This window comes from Lynx rufus, unplaced genomic scaffold, assembly GCF_022079265.1.
Source record: "Lynx rufus isolate CCGP_SWC_20201006 ecotype Redwood Valley unplaced genomic scaffold, mLynRuf1.p SCAF_15, whole genome shotgun sequence".
Taxonomy (NCBI): domain Eukaryota; kingdom Metazoa; phylum Chordata; class Mammalia; order Carnivora; family Felidae; genus Lynx; species Lynx rufus.
In genome coordinates this window covers 54,947,623-54,961,461 of record NW_025814829.1, presented here as the reverse complement: position 1 = coordinate 54,961,461, position 13,839 = coordinate 54,947,623, and the positions used below count along the sequence as shown (strand labels likewise).

The following is a 13,839-nucleotide window of genomic DNA, read 5'->3' as shown; positions in this document are numbered from 1 at the left end:
TATTTGATCCTTAGAACAAATACAAAGTTAGAGTTTGTTCTTTAGAAGATCAAAGGACAATATTGTGGAACATAGATCAGAAGACAGCCAGGCTGGAAGCCCTTTGGGGATGTGACCAATGCATCTTTCATTTATCTTTATTCTGAGTTCTTGAAAACAACTTCAACTCTTCCATGCTATTGAATACAATTTCATTGATTGCTCTCCGCAATTTCTCCCACCCCAGTTCCTTTGTTATTGATGTCTTATGTTAGTATGATACATTTGTCACAACGAAGAAACCAATATTGATACATTATTAACTTAAGTCCATAATTTATTCAGATTGTCTTTCTTTTTACCTAATGTCCTTCTTCTGTCCCAGGATCCCATCTAAGTTACCACATTACATTTAGTTGTCATGTCTTGGTAACCATCTCTAAACTGTGAGAGTTTCTCAGACTCTCCTGTTTTTTATGACCTTGACAGTCTTGAGTAATGGTCAGGTATTTTATAAACTGTCCCTGGATTGGAATATGTTTGATTTTTTTTTTTGCATTATTAGACTGGGATTATAGGTTTGGGGCATGAAAACCAGGTATAAAATGTCATTTTCATCACATCAGGCAACCTTTGATCTGTTTACCATCTCTCTTGCTTTGCCTTTTCTAGAATGTCATATAAATGGAGTCATACAGTCTATAATCTTTTTAAGCTTGCTTCTTTCAGTTAGTAATATGTATTTAAGGGTACACATAATGATGGAGGTATGCCAAGGGGACATGGGAGCCAACTGAAAGAGTTCCCAGTGACCAGAGATGGAACAATTTTTGCAACAAAATAAAGTACCACTGGATTATATTGTAAAATATTTTTTTTTAAAATGCATCCCTAGGTTCATGCTGATAGAGAATGAATGAATGAATGAATGAATGAATGAATGAATGAATAAACAAACAAATAATAAATAAAGGATAAAAACAAAGGTCCATTGCCAAAAATTTACAAATAATTTATGTATACATTTTACCCTTAATGACATGGAGGATAACTCCTCACTCCTTAAGTTTGGGCTACATTTCATAACTTCTTTCCAAAGCAAAGTATGAAGGGCGGGGCAGTGGGGCGTCACTTTACAGTGAACCTTACATCATCTGTGATAATGTAAGTGTCTGTATCTAAGTTCATTGGGGCTTTTTTTTTTTACATAACAATTGGTTGTGTAAAACCACAAATAATTCCTGGAAAAGACTATCCTTTTTTTTTTTTTTTTTTTTTTTAATACCCCTTACATCTTTGTCTAAGATCAATTGACTATATTTCTATGGGTCTGTTTCTGGGCTTTTTATTCTGTTCTGGTCATCTATTTTTCTTTTCTTTTTTTAAATGTTTATTTATTTTTGAGAAAGACAGAGAGACAGAGTGCAAGCTGAGGAGGAGTAGAGAGAGGGAGACACAGAATCTGAAGCAGGCTCCAGGCTCTGAGCTGTCAGCACAGAGCCCGACGTGGGGCTTAAACTCACAAACCATGAAATCATGACCTGAGCTGAAGTCGGACGTTTAACCAACTGAACCACCCAGGCACCCCTGGTCATCTATTTTTCTATTCTTTAGCCAATACCATACTTTCTTTATTACTATAGCTTTAAGGTAAATCTTGAAGTCATATAGTGTGACTCTTCCAACTTTGTTTTTATTCTCCAGTATTATGGTGCTTATTCTGGGTCTTTTGCCTTTCCATCTGAACTCTAGAATGATTCTATCAGTGTCTACAAAATAGCTTGCTGGGATTTTGATTGGTATTGCAATGAATCTGTAGATCAAATTGAAACAAAATGGCACCTTAGTGTTCCAATCCATGAAATATACTGTATTTTATTTCTTCTGTCAGTGTTTTCCTGTTTTTTACACACTGATCCTGTATATATTTTGTTAGGTTTATCACTAATGGAAAGAAAGGATGAATTGATTCTCCAAGTGAGTAAATCTGGGCTATGTCTCTGAATGAGCCTGTCCCTGCAGATTTTCAGGTAGAGGTTTGTCCCACAACCTCAGTTGTCTGATTGCTCCAGGAAAAGTTGATTTTCAGCTTGTTCAGCTTTTCCTTGTTGTAAGGATGGGAGTGACAACTTCTAAGCTCTTTGTCATGTCTCATTTGAAGCCAGAGTCATTACCTGCTTTCTTAAAGCATATTCTACTGCATTGTGTGTTTTGAAGATATAAACAGAGAGAATGTTATGTTCACTTTTGTATCCATGGAATGAAACCAAGCATAAAGTGAATAATTATATGTTAGATGAATAGCAAGATGGATGAATGAGTGGAAGGATGGATGGATGGGTGGTTGGGTAGATGAATGGATAGATGAAGAAATGAAGACTCATGGAGTAAGTTGCTAAAGCCTGGTATGAATCAATAATGGAGAAAAAATTAAAGGAAGTATAAAAGGTTTTATAATGTAATTAAGTAGGTAAGTAAGATAAATCCTAGGGAAAGAAATCAAAAATGAAGAATTAGAAAGGAAAGCATTTTTAGGAGGATTGGAGAGAAATTGAAGACTTTACTCTTCCCATGGGTCTAATACCCTTCCATGCCTGGTCTAACCCAGCCTTTCTCAAAGCCTTCACTGAAGACTTTGTATGTATTTTTCTTTCACTCATGCTAGATATATTAAGACTGGGGTGTTTTCTTTTTTTTTTTTTTTTTTAGCTAAAATTCAGTATAATGTATCACAACACAAATTAATTCAAATTAAAGCAGGATATTTATTCCAGCAAATGAAGAATGAGGAAATGAATCCTAATGCAAAATGGTTCATAAGTTTACAGGGATACCAATACAGTTATAACCTCCTGGTGAGAATTTAAATTATATACACTTTTAGAAATTAAGTTTGCAATATTTAGCAGTGCTTTGAAAATGTCTGTAACTTTTGACTTATTATTTCTAAGAATTCATTCTATGAAATAATATAGGATTCTTGTGTCCATTCTTGCTGATAGATTTTTTTTAGTTGCTTGTAATATTACAGACAATTTAGGTGCTGATAAGATAGCAAACCAGAAAAGTAAACAAACAAATTAAAAACAACCAAAAAGAAAAAAAAGAGTTCCCATTCACATGGAGCTTGCATGTTCATTGGAAGATTAATAATAAATAGATACATGTGTAATATGGTAAGTGGTGGTGAGTGCTATGAAGAGAAGACAAAGTAAAAAAATGTGTAGAGAGTGAATCCTGTTTTATACTGTGCAGTCAGGTATGTAATCACTGATGTCGTGGCCTTGGCCAGAGATCAACTGAAGGAATGAAGTGGGATGTCCTACTCTTTGGACAAAGAGTGCTGGCATTCCAGGCGGAGAGTGCAAAGCCTCATGCAGGCACATGTGCAGGCACATGCCTGGTATGTCTGAGGTACAGCAAGGAGGTCTATGCTCTAGGGCAGGATCTGTGAAGGAGTGAATAATAGAAGACAGATAAGTAACTGGTGGCCAGATCAGGTAGGATTTTCTAAGGCCAAGTCGAGGAATTTGAGCTCTGTTCTGAGAAATATGAGAACTTGTTGGAAGAGTGTACTAAGAATGACAGGATCTTATTTATATTTTATTATTGAAGAATAATGGACCTACAATATTGTATTAGTTTCAGGTGTATCACACAGTGATTCAATATTTATATATATTAGACAGTTCTCAACAGTCAGTCAAGTTGCCATCTGTCACCACACAAAGTTGTTACAATATTACTGACTGTATTTCCTATGCTGCACACTATATCCCTGTGTCATATTCTTTTTATAACTAGAAGATTGTACTTCTTTTTTTTTAATGTGAAATTTATTGTCAAATTGGTTTCATACAACACCCAGTGCTCATCCCAACAGGTGCCCTCCTCAATGCCCATCACCAACCCTCCCCCCCCACCCCCATCAACCCTCAGTTTATTCTCAGTTTTTCAGAGTCTCTTATGGTTTGGCTCTCTCCCTCTCCAACTTTTTTTCCTTCCCCTCCCCCATGGTCTTCTATTAAATTTCTCAGGATCCACATAAGAGTGAAGCCATATGGTATCTGTCTTTCTCTTCCTGACTTATTTCACTTAGCATAACACTCTCCAGTTCCATCCACGTTGCTACAAATGGCCAGATTTCATTCTTTCTCATTGCCAAGTAGTATTCCATTGTATATATAAACTTCATCGTCTTTATCCATTCGTCACTTGATGGACATTTAGGCTCTTTCCATAATTTGGCTATTGTTGAAAGTGCTGCTATAAACATTGGGGTACAAGTGTCCTATGCATTAGCACTCCTGTATCCCTTGGGTAAATTCCTAGCAGTGCTATTGCTGGGTCATAGGGTAGATCTATTTTTAATTTTTTGAGGAACCTCCACACTGTTTTCCAGAGTGACTGCATCAGTTTGCATTCCCACCAACAGTGCAAGAGGGTTCCCATTTCTCCACATCCTCTCCAGCATCTATAGTCTCCTGATTTGTTCATTTTAAACACTCTGACTGGCATGAGGTGATATCTCAGTGTGGTTTTGGTTTGTATTTCCCTGATAAGGATTGATGTTGAGCATCTTTTCATGTGCCTGGTGTCTTCTTTCGATAAGTGCCTATTCATGTTTTCTGCCCATTTCTTCACTGGAATTCATTTGTTTTGTTTTTTGGGTGTGGAGTTTGGTGAGTTCTTTACAGATTTTGGATACTAGCCCTTTGTCTGAAATGTCATTTGCAAATATCTTTTTCCATTCTGTTGGTTGCCTTTAAGTTTTTTTTTATTGTTTTCTTTGCAGTGCAGAAGTTTTTTATCTTCATGAGGTCCCAAAACTTCATTTTTGCTTTTAATTCCCTTGCCTTTGGAGATGTGTCAAGTAAGAAATTGCTGTGGCTGAGGTCAGAGAAGTTTTTCCTGCTTTCTCCTCTAGGGTTTTGATGGTTTCCTGTCTCACATTCAGGTCCTTTATCCATTTTGAGTTTATTTTTGTGGATGGTGTAAGAAAGTGGTCTAGTTTCATTCTTCTGCATGTTGCTGTCCAGTTCTCCCAGCACCATTTGTTAAAGAGACTGTCTTTTTTCCACTGGATATTCTTTCCTGCTTTGTCAAAGATTAGTTGGCCATACTTTTGTAATTCTGATGGAAGATTGTACTTCTTAATTCCCTTCACCAACTCTGTTTAGCCCCCAACCCACGCCTCTCTAGTAATCATCCAATTTGTTCTCTGTATATATGAGTCTGTGTTTTGATTTGTTTGTTCATTTTTTTTAGACTACACACATAAGTGAAATTATCCAGTATTTATCTTCCTCAATCTGAATTATTTCACTTAGTATAATATCCTCTAGGCCCACCTGTGTTATCACAATTGGCAGGATCTCATTCTTTTTTGTGTCTGATTAATATTCCTGTGTGTGTGTGTGTGTGTGTGTGTGTGTGTGTGTGTGATCACATCTTCTTTATCCATTTATCTATTGATGGACACTTGGGTTGCTTCCATATCTTGGCTATTGTAAATACTGCTACTATGAACATAGGGGTGCATGTGTCTATTTGAAATAGTGTTTTTGTTTTCTTCAGATAAATACCTATAAATGGAATTGCTGGGTTTACATTTTAAAATGATCACTGTGGCAAAGAGCAGGGCATGAAGGGAAACTAATCTGAATGTCATCTCCTCTCTGAATGAGATCTCATCAAGAGATGATACAAGCTTGGGCTGGGGGTGGTGGAGGTGGGTAGATTCTGGGTTCACAAGGAACAATCATCAGAATATGCTCCTGGACTGGATGTGATAAGTGAAAGAAAGACAGACATCGAAAGCAATTCAAGTGTTTTGGCTTGAGAAGTTAAATGAATACCACTGACATTTGCTGATATGGGAAAGACTGAAAAAGAGCAGGTGTGAGATGAAAGTCAGCAGTTTGGTTTTGCAATGATAAATGCAAGGGGCCTATACAATATTCAAGTGGAGATGTCACACAGGCTCTTGGATACAATATAGTTATTCAGGGGAGAAGTCAAGCAGGAGGTATGTCACCAGAATGTTTATCACAAGGTTGTTCATGATAGTGAAAGTTTTAAAAATTCAAATCCAAACCCAGAGGATTTCTAATATGCAGCACAGCCAGACAATGTTGCTCAAAGTCTGTGCTCTAACTACTGCCTCATAAAGTGCTGTGCACTCTCCAGCAGGTGCAAGCGTAGAAGGGCGGTCCACAAATATTACAAACCCACTGAGGATCAGTCATGTCTTATTGTTCTCATCTATATAGCATCTAGAATATCTTGATTTGAATTTGGGCAGTAGGGTTGTCTACACACTTTATTAGAAGAATCTTATGAAACCATATTTTTAGATTGGATTTTAATTTAAAAACATCTGGTGTTTAAATTTTGGCTTATTGTACAAAAATAAATTTTTTAGGGGTGTTAATCCTTTAATTAGCTCATCTGTATTTCTTCATTCTGGTTTGTGAGTCTGCCTCATTCTCACTTCTGTGAAATGTCATAACTTTTTGATATTTAAAATTAAAGTCAGATTATTGATGGATGGCTGTGCTGTTTTTAAATGGAAAAAAGAGCAATCATTTTAATGATTGCATCTCATTTAACAAATTTACACCTTCTCATTTCCAAACTTTGTTCCTTGCAAGGGACCATCTCTATTGAGTAGAACCATGGCATGTATTGTGTATTAAAAATCAGGAATTCCCAGACATTGCTTATTTCCAGGTTAACTGGTTTCCAACACACACAAAACCCAGCATGAAGACACAAACATGAGAAAATGAAACTGATAAGTTACATGTGTTTATGCCAACTGGGATTTTTATTTTAAAAAAAGAACAGTAGGTGGTAAAGGTAATCTAGAGAGTTTCAGACATTAGTTCTGATGCCCCAAACTGCTCTTCCAGTAGAAGCACTGGTTTCTGCAAAATAGTATTAAAGGAAATTACATCTGGCTTTGTTTAGAAATTTCATAGTAACTGTGCCTTTTTCTATGACCAAGGCTATGGATCTTGGATGCTAAGTCTTATACTTAATCATGATTTAAATACATTAATGAATAGTGAATTTTTAAAAAAAAATAGATACTTTTAGTATTATCAGAAGACTTGTTGCTTATTCTTTAGGAGTGACATTTGATTTTCAAACCAAATGCATCCAGGTCATTTTGTTACATGGGGTGAATTACTGGTTATTCCCATATCATGCCTGCATTTTTACAACTAGCTTCAGAAAATATATAAATATAAAATACTCATCAATCCAGTTCCTATTTGTTTGAAATAAGTGTGATATTTGCTCTGGACACACAAAATTCTTTACTGTAGCAGCCCTAGGTCATCATGAGGACTGAGTTTTAAGCAACTGAAATTCAATTCAGGTAGTATACTTTATACTGTACTTTTTTCTTTTTTTTTGGAGAATTGGCCATAGACACAGAAGGATTATTTGCAGAAGAAGAAAAATCAATTTCCCTTTGACACAAAGAGGCTGGCAGCATTTTTGCCACAACTTCCAGGTGAAGCTTGGTTGAATGCCAGAGAATCCAAGTTGGAAAGAATGTGGCGATCCAGCCCTGCATTTACGGATGCTGACTCTAAGGTCCAGAGAAGCAAGATGACTTAGGATATGCAGTCACAGAACTAAACTGGGATTCAAATTCAACCCCATGACCTGCAGTTGACCATGTTTCTCCTTGATACGCATGTGTGCTTGTTCAGTAGCATGTACTGTTGCTCATGTGAACCAACACATGCTGGGGAAACCCCCTGTCTAATAAATTAACTCACTGCATCCCCCCCCTCCTTTCAGCTCATTCAGCCAGGCTCACTGGTGGAAATTTTACAGAATGTATGCTGAATTTTATTTTATGTATTTTATTTTATTTATTTGGTTTTTTTTATTTTTATTTTTTAGAGAGAGCACACATGGGGAAAGGGGGAGAGAGAGAGAGAGAGAGAGAGAGAGAGAGAGAGAGAGAATATTGAGCAGGCTCCATGCTCAGCACAGAAGCAACATGGGGCTCGATCCCACAACCCTGGGATCATGACCTGAGCTGATATCAGGAGTTGATGCTCAACCCACTGAGCCACCCAGGCACTCCACTATGCTGAATTTTAGAGGGAATGTTGCTTTCCAGAATAACTTATTATTGCCTTGGTTTTGTGACTATTACAGTTTCCTTACACGGTTCTTGGATGAACTCAAAGTGATTTTCTCTTATATGAATTACCATTCTATGCACCTATAATACATATAAATATAATAGAGTCTTGTTGAAATGTAGTCCATTTTGTACAATGATGGACTACCAGTTATACAGAGGGATATACTGTATTTGTGAAACAAACATCTTGATATCATGTAGTTATTATATAACATAGACCTTAAACCAGTTCTCCACACCAGTATTACATAGGTCTCTCTTAAAAACAAATTTCAGCAGGGGCACCTTGGGTGGTTCAGTCAATTAAGCACCTGACTTTTGACTTCAGCTCAGGTCATGATCTTGCAGTTTGTGAGTTCAAGTTCCAAGGCAGGCTTTGCGCTGGGATGCTCTCTCTGCCCCTTCCCCACTTATGTTCTCTCTCTTTCTCCTTCTCTGTCTAAATAAATAAGTAAACTTAAAAATATAAAATAAATTAGCATCGCTCTTAATATTTCAATAATTTCTTAATACCTGCTGATATTAGGCAACTTGACTGTTCTACTCTGTCTCTGATAAGGGCCACTGATTTATGATTGTGTTACTCTCAATGCCAATTGTTTTTTTCTTAATGGGTTGATTTTTTGGAATCCTGAGCAAATATTATGGTTTCCTAAGAATTCATCTGTGTTCTGGCTGCTGTCACTGTGATTCCCCTGTCACCAGCATTTCTCAGCAGTGTCAGCTCAGCATGTCCTGGTCAGTCAGTCCTGCCCACCTCTCTCCTAAGCCCAGGGCTTTCTCGATGATCCCTGGCATTGTCAGGTTTTGGATTGTAAACCCAGTGTGCAGGGTATATTACCTCTGGAAATCTTTCTTTATAACTATGACACCAAATCTTTGGGATCCTGGTAGTGTTCTTTGCTGTCTAGGAGAAAGTAGAGGTATATTCTAGAGCAGATTCATCGTCTACACACAAAAGACTCCAGTTTGATCACCTGGAGGACTTTAAAGATGTTGAATTATAAGTGTTTAACATGACCTGGAGGCTTAGATCAACACCAGCGACCAGTTTCCTCATGGTTTTAGCACTAGACTAAGTGCTACTCGATGTGTCCTTTCTTAAGTATCAACTAACTGATAATAACTCAAGTTTTAGAATGCTTTTTACATGGCGGACCTTATTTTAAGCACATTGCACATAATATCTCTGTTTATCCTCACAACAAAACTTTGATATAAATATTTTATTATCCTCATTTTGCAATGAGTGCACTGAAGCCCAGAAAATGTCAGTCTGTTGCCAAGTCACACTGCCAGCAAGTGAGGGAGTCAGGATTTGAACCCAGGCAGCAGGTTTGCATGGCCTGGCTGCTTCGCCTCTGTACTCTGCTCCTTTATTTGGGAATATTATGTACTTAATTACCTAGTGCATTCCTCACAGTTGATCTAAACTATGCCTCTGTTTTTATTTCTTCCAAACAGAATCTATTTTATCTTATCTATTCTATATCACCATATTATCCACTTCTACTTCCTGATTATGATTGTTAAAAAGCAAGCAGCACAAGATTTTTCTATGTGGAAATGATGCTTTTAAAAAAGATCAATGAAATCTCAAATACCTACTTCTTTCAGTAACCATAGAACTATTGAGAATGTGGACTTACCTCACAAATTCCTAAATATAGTAATAGTTCACTTTTATTTGACCTTGTGAGAGAATAAAATGTGCTACCTATTTGATTTTTCCACATGACTAACTTCACCTTTTGAAATGCCAACTCGAAAAAAATTATAATATTTTGAAGTGTTTCTAAAATGACCACTTCCCTGTCTCCTTACCCAGAGAGTAATAAGTTCAACAAAATCTTTATGACTCAGAATCAGCTTGATGAAGGCCTGTTATTTTATAATTTAGCAACTAACCTGTCTGCTTTTTAGCTTTTTTCTCCCTAATATCATATCATCAGCTGTCATTTTTTTCTATTTTGAGTGGATTTCCTTCCAAAATATTTCTCCCCACATACTAATCACAGTTACTACCTCAAGTACGCTGTGTGCTGCTGATGAAACAATACCATTCTTAAGTATTACACAGAAAATAAAAATAAATAATATATGATAGAAATACAAACATAATTTAGCAAGATTATTTTATTATTATTTTCTTGATTCAGAGACATTTTTCTATCACTTCACAATTATGGACTACATTTGGGAGGAGCTGGGACTTGCAGGGGTTGGGCCTCTGGATAAGGAAAATATTACTGAGTTTTGAAAATACGTTGTAAGTATAGAAATCTATGTATGTTTCTATGTACAGAAATCTAGCACTGAACAACACAAGCCTATTTTATAATATGCTTTTCATCCTATTAACTTTCTCAAGTACTTGTGATTCAAAAGTAAATTATGTTATGCAGAATTCTCTTTGCTTTTAAAGAATTTTGACAATTCTGTTGAGTCCGGGTTTGGAGTGTAGTAATGCAATGAATAGATCAAGCTTAACAAAGCTACACTAGGCTGTTCCCATCGTAACTGTGGTTTGGAGGTGGATTTTTATCTCTCAGTTTGTTCATGGTTTGACTATCCAAAAGAAAAATAAACTGGAATTTTATGGTAGGTTTGTTGTTGAACTTTATTTAGCTGTGTGGGTGACGCAAATAACACAAGTACAAGATTAATTAGTGATTATTTTGCCGAGAAGCGTAATGTTGTGGAGCCATCTGGTGTGTCATTATTGGAGGGCCATCTTGATGGATTACTCATTAAACTCTTTCAACACTTTGTTCCAAGACTGTCAGCCGTCCTCTGGATTCTTATTAGGTTAAGGCCGTGCTGAGATTCAGAAGCGGAAGGACCATGGGGAAGTGCAGCAGGAAACAGTTCAACCTTGACAACGCTACACCATGCCCACTCTCAGATCTCTTAGTGGCATTTATGCCATTAAGCTCATGATTACCTTTTCCCGTAGTTAAAATACCTACCACAGCCTCACCTCAAAAGCTTACAAAAGTATCGTGAAATGAGACTATGAACATCTGCATTATCTTGGAAGAGCGGAACAAGGTGCTCATCATCACAACACAAAATAGCTAGTGTTGTCTTTTTTCATGCAGTGCTACGTTGTTCATATTTTTGATATGTCGTGATTCATAAATTTGCTTATTTACTCATTCAGCAAATATTGGCTCGATAGCTCTTATCACTCTTGATATGCTAAGTGCCAAGTTTAAAAGTTTGAAAGAAAACAGACAATCCACCCCAACTCCCTGGTTTTTCCTCTGGGTTTTTTTCGGGTCCTGGAGCTACGTTCTCTGGTGGTCCTGTGACAAAGCACATGACTTGTTACAATCTGACTATGCATGGTAGTGCTACATGAGGAAAACCTCCAGACATGTACCTACCCCTCCAGAAATGTATGATCTCTCGGAATCAGTATCCAATGGGTGCAGGAAGGTCAGAATGTGCTTACGTTTGTTTGCTTCTGATTTTCTTCCTGCAGCTTCGCTATGTTTACTTTCACCATATTTTTTTTAATCCTGATGAGTACTTTAGCACCCCACTGGTTTTGTTGTTTCTTTAGTCACACTCAGTCCTGTGATTAGAGTTCAGAAGGCTTTTTCTATTTATCTTTCTGGGCATCTCAGTTTTCCTTTCCTGAATCTACTCCCTGCAAACCTTCTCATGTGCCATAATTCAATTCTCTTTCTGGAAAGTAGTGCTAATCGTGTTTTCCTCAGCCATAGACTGCTGGGAATGTAACAAATAAAGATGGTTATAACATTATAGGTGCACCATCTGACTTTGAAATATGAAAACAGATGTAATGGGTTGCTCTGACCTGTGCTACCTGACAGGAGAGTCCAAGGACTCAGAATATGAACAAGTCTATAAGCACCTGCACGTTATTATGAGCCAGCAATCCTTATGGATTCTCTTACTATTCCAATTTTATAAGTGTTCCACACATACACAAAATAATATGGAAGTGGCTACTTAGGATGCTATTTAGGACTGCCAGTTTCTCTCACTCAGCCTACTTGAACACAAATTTATGCAAGTGGATTTCCTAGCAGTGATTTGGATTAAGGTAACATGAATTCATGTGTAAATCTTGAAGGCACAACAGCTACCATATACTGAATGTCTCCTAGACACAGGACACTATTCCAACTTCTTTACACATATTCTTGTTTGATTCTTATAACAACTCTGTAAGGTGGGAGGAGCACACATTGTTTAAGTAACAAAAACTAGTGAGTGCCTCCAAAGGTTTTGTTCTTCTTACAACACCACACCAGCTCCTGAGTTTCAGCAAGAGTCAAAGAATATGTGCGTATATAGCTGTAAGCAGCACAGGCTTTGAAAAGGTCTTGGCTTTGAGCTAAAAGGATATAGACATTATACACACACACACACACACACACACATGTATATATAATTGATGAAAAAATGCTCCTTTGTAGAAAAATAAATTCTGTGCAGGGAAGGACTTAATTCGTAGTGTGAATAAGATGTCTGGGACACTTAACAGTCATCCAAGAACGTGGCAAAGAGGATGATTGGCAGTTGTTCTTTATTACCGACAAGAACAGCACAGAGACAGGCCAGAAGTAAGTTACCAATTGAAGTGTTTACAAGATGATAGATGATAACTAAAAGGGGCACTGTCACAGATAAAATTTAACAATTATTTTTATATTATATATTAAAAATATATTTTTTATATATTTTATAATATAATTATGATATTTTTATATTATAAAAATATAATTATTTTTATATTAGCTTTTATAAGCATGGGAGGGTGGCGGGGAGGGACAGGATTCTTATGCTTATCTGCACCACAGCCAGCAGCTTAGTGACTCAGTATTGGCTGGAGAATCAAAGCTCCCAGGATTGATGGCTAGAAATATAGATCTATACAGTCCTGGAACTATTGCAAGAATTCTAGAATTAAAGAACCATTTACTTGTCTGAAAAACAGAAATAAATCCATTACAAAATTGTATAGAAAGATACAAAACAGATCAATAAATCTAACTTGTTGATGGACTAAAAAATTATTTTATAGAGTTTCATATTTTCTAGAATTTAAGGTAGCCAAACTTCACGTTGTCCCTGTACAAATGCAATAATAATTCTGTTGACCAAATTTTATTAACCATTTTATTGGAAGAAATTGTTGGTTGCTATAAAAGGAGAATGAGTATCAAAGTATTATGTTCCAAACATTTCTCAGCCTTCTGGGAAACCGTAATATTTTCATTGTCAAATAAACATCTTCATAGTACATATCTAGAACATTGAATATAGAGCTGTACAAGCTAGAGCAGTCCAGATGATCGCAGGACTGTAGTAGCAGCATGAATGGTTGTTTAGCGCTCACTTAACACAGCATAAACGGTTCTAGATGCCTTAATGTTACCCGATGACATCGTGTAATAGTGATCCATGTCATTAGAAGAATTGTTGATAGTATTGGATATCCATAACATAGGCTGGGGGGTGATACAAGTGAGAATACTTTTAAAAGTTTAAAGTGCTATATAAATGCCAAATAGAATTGTTTGTGGAAAACATTAACATACAGCAAAATACGTCTCATCCGTAAAATGAAGGACTCAGATTCTATGATTTCAGAATAACTTTCCAGTCTCAATGTTCCATAATGCTGTGTTTTTGTCCACCGTTCGTCATGC

General features: G+C 36.6%; 1 protein-coding gene across 6 annotated transcripts in view; it reads left to right on the top strand.

The window, feature by feature from the left end:
- RGS7 (regulator of G protein signaling 7) overlaps positions 1 to 13,839 on the top strand; it is a 493,624-nt gene that overhangs the window by 363,406 nt on the left and 116,379 nt on the right. The window lies entirely within an intron of this gene.